The sequence below is a fragment of the Corylus avellana genome, chromosome ca7 (assembly GCF_901000735.1).
Source record: "Corylus avellana chromosome ca7, CavTom2PMs-1.0".
Classification (NCBI taxonomy): domain Eukaryota; kingdom Viridiplantae; phylum Streptophyta; class Magnoliopsida; order Fagales; family Betulaceae; genus Corylus; species Corylus avellana.
Window position 1 is genome coordinate 25,877,429 of NC_081547.1, and position 3,952 is coordinate 25,881,380.

Consider the following 3,952-nt stretch of genomic DNA (forward strand, 5'->3'; position numbering starts at 1 on the left):
AGAAGAAGAAGCAGCAGCAGCAGCAAAAGAAAGTGTGTAAAAAGAAGGCTTTGAGACCTGTATAGGCCTTACACTGGAAAATAAACTGAATTGTCTCCTCTTTACTCAGCATCCAAGAACACAAACGTGGGAGATACTGAGAGAAGATAAAAGAAACTCTTCAGCTAATAAAGCTGTTCTCTTTTGTCATGCCACCATCTATAGACCCGTTGATCCACCCTTTGGATCAAACACTGGCGTGGTAGCTCTGATATCACGTAAAACATATATATATATATATTAAAACGCGGAAGAAAAAGAGAGCGAAAATATGTACTAAACTATATTGTATTAAGACTGATTAAAATAAAAATATTACAGATGCCTCTATTTATAGAGAGGCTATGAGTGATAGGCAAGTAACGTAGTAGACTAAGAAAAGATAAACCTAGTAGGCTAAAGAAACTCTATAATCCATAAGAAAATAAATAATCCTAGAATAATATCTATTATATTCTTAACAAATTGAGCCCCAATGTCAATCCTGTTGACGTAACCAATGATTTTGGTAGTTCTGGTCGATTTTGATATTAAAGATAATATAATGAATAAAGGACATATTTGCCATGATTTGTGAATCGTGAAAGTAAATCCGTTGATCAAATATGAAAAAAGTGAAACTTTTGTGGGTGAAATAATAGTATTATGCAATACAAGTCTTATTGCAAAAAAAAAAGAAAGAAGCTGAATTACCTTTTTGAATAGTGCGGCCACCCATAAACGACCACCTTCAAACTAACTATTGAGAATAGCTTAATCATCCCGGGGAAAAGTGCCCTTGGGGTTGGGGGTAGTGCCCTTGGGGTTGGGGGTGGTTACCCCCAAGCTGCAAAATGAGAGTGGTTTTAATTTTAATCATTTTAATTTTAATTTTTTTTTTATTAGGTACATAGACACGTGTCGAGTTTTTAGAGGTGTTGCCATGGATTTTTGTCAAATTTTAGAAGAAAGTTAGACAAATGTATTATCTCCATCTTTATCCATAACAGAGGTACTAGCTGTGATAAAAACAAAAACTGAATGAGCAAAAAATAAAGTTGTTAAAAAACAAGGGCCCGGGCAAAGAAATATTTAACCTTTAATTCTCCTATTACCCAAACTCTATTTGTTGCCTTATATATATATATATATATATATATATATATCGTGCCACCTGTATAAAATAGGCCCTTCAGACTCGCCCATATAAACTCTAGACACTTACAATATACCACCCATCCTGACTCGAACACAAGACCTTGAGGTATAACATTTGAGTGGCTGGTGCAGGACATTTGTTTGCTTATTCATCTGCGAAAAGAGAAATCTGACGGACTAATGTTGATTTCGTGTTAGGTTCGAATGGTTCCTAGTGATGGAGGCAATTGCAATGATCTTTGCTCTTGAATCTCCGTCTCTTGCTCAGAATGCATAGAGTCTTCGTGTCCACTTTGTTTCCTTTGGAAATCTAAGTCTTCCATTTCAAAATGATCATTAGGAGATGTGTGCAAGCTGTCAAGGCTACGATGCTGATAGTTATGCAAGAGGTGAATTGGTGAATTTGCCTCAGAATGATGGACATGCTTAGATTTCTTCTTGGCCTTGCAATGCCAGCTTTTTAATGCTGTTGCCACTCCATCATTAAAAATGGTAGAATTCATGGAAGAGCCCATCTGCAAAAAATCAGTCCAAAGAATAATTAGTCAAAGGCTATGCATATTCATTTTTATTTTTATTTTTTTAACCCCAAAGGGTTGGCCTAATGGTTGAGGCTTGTGGTCTTAGGGAGTATCACGCATTAGATCTTAAGTTTGAGACTTGTTAGGTACAAACACCCCATTAGGGCGCCACACTCCCTGGTGTAAAAGTTAGGGATTTACCCTGGTCCGTGTAGGGAAACTTTCGAGAATGCAGCGTATGGGTTCGAGATTTACTCGGTAGAGGTAGGTCTGAGAAACCCTTCTCCATCATAAAAAAAAATAAAAAATAAAAAATAAATAAAAATTGTGTTTTCTTATATTCTCATATAAATGTGAAAACTGCTTTTTAATGATTTGTGTTGTTTGCTAATATATTTGCTTCTATATTTGTATTATTTAACCTTTGAAGCCATATTATCATTAATTTCTCACCTGAATCACTAGAGCATAGAGAGGCAAAGTCACATAACTGCATTGAACTTGTGTGATGATCCTGAAGAAAGTGCCAAAGTCGTATAGCATTAGCAATTCTTAAACTTAATTAACACATTAATCATCCAAATAACTACATCTTAACAATGGCACCATGCATGGCATATGGAATTCCATGGATGTGCATTAATTTGTGAAAGAACTCACCCCGTTGAGAGTCTGATGACCTTATCTTCAGTGCGCTTATGGAAGCAAGAATTTATGCCAAATGCATACTGAAAGAGAACAAAAAATATGACAGGAAAGTTAGGGATCGAAAGCTCTCAGCATAAGCTTCTCTTGTTGCTCAATTCTAAATTCTAAAAGTAGAGGCTTTTGAGCAATGCCAATGTCACATGTGATGGGACTTTGTTTTGTAGTACAGACACCATTAAAAGCATGTTTGTGATTGCGTTTGAAAAATAAAACTTTTCAATCAGAAAACGTTTTCTGACAAAAGCTTCATTTTTAAGTTTTTGCCAAAAGTGAGTTTTGGTTATTTTTTGACTTTTTGGATCCTCAAAAACGCTTTCAAAATTTTTTACGAAATCGATACTTTTTTTCTTTAAATGAGCTTTTTGAGTATTAAATGCACTTTTAGGCCCTTCAAACGCAACCCGAACAGTCCCTAAGTACTTTGTGAATTGATGGATTAAAGAAGTGAAAGGCTTACCACACTCCATGCATAGAAGGCCAGTTGAAATGCATTATGCAATTAAAATCAAGACAAAGAGGGCAAAAGCCAAAGGCTGATATTAGAATCCAGAGAGCTCAAAAGCGTTTGAAATTGCGTTAAAAAGTTTAAAAGGTATTTTTAGTACATAAAAAGATGTACCAAGCAAAAATGGATCTGATGGGTAAAAACTTAAAAAACACTTTCTGACTTTTTTGCTCTAAAAAAAAACTCAAAACTGCATTTTGAGAAAAGCTTGAAAATGATGTTTTTTTTTTTTTTTTCCTATAAAAGTTATTATAGACTTTTTCTGTAAACAAAAGCTCTATTTCTCGACGCAATCTCAAAGAGATTGTAATATGTAATTTGTTGATGTATTTGAGAAACACCCGAAAGAGAACGAAGTGAATGAGCTAGAGAAGGAACCGAGGGTTTCCAAACCAGAAGAGGTCATCACCTGGTTGTACCACAGGTGTACCCTTAATTACATCTCCTCTCTCTTGAATTCTTAGCCCCATTTTTGTAATTATCACTTGTAGCTGTGTACCCACCAAGAGGATTACGTGTAAAATCACAACAAACCACATGATTTTCCATTAAACCAACAACCCAAAAGCTTAGATTGTAAACAGAGCCGATAAAAGAACAAAGTTTTCCTCCAAACCCTGGCTATTAAACCGGGTTGGAGGAACCAGACAAAAAAAAAAAAAATTAGGAAACCAGTTGGTTTCTGTAATTGAGCTTACAATCAATGGGAGAAATGGTAGCCATAGATAAGAATATCATCCTGTCCAAACATCGATATTTCTTAGTCAGTAGTAGTTACTAAGGCAGCCCACAACATATTTGGGCTCAAAAATGAGAATGGCACACAAAGAATGAACACTACTTGGCCCGCAACGGGACAGCTCGAATGATCGACTCGTTTGCTTAATATCATCGGTTATTCGAGTCTTCACTCAACCGATATACGGTTCTTACGGACAAGGTCGTGTATTTAGAGTTTGCCCAACAAGAATATCAGGAATTGGCCTTGCCTTCAAGGGTTCTACGTCATTAAAAAGAGAGATAGTATGATAACCAAAAGGTA

The 3,952-nt window shown here is 35.7% G+C and overlaps 1 pseudogene; it reads right to left on the minus strand.

The window, feature by feature from the left end:
• Window positions 1–1,177: 1,177 nt before the first annotated feature.
• Window positions 1,178–3,635, minus strand: LOC132186053 (MLO-like protein 2; annotated as a pseudogene).
• Window positions 3,636–3,952: the final 317 nt, after the last annotated feature.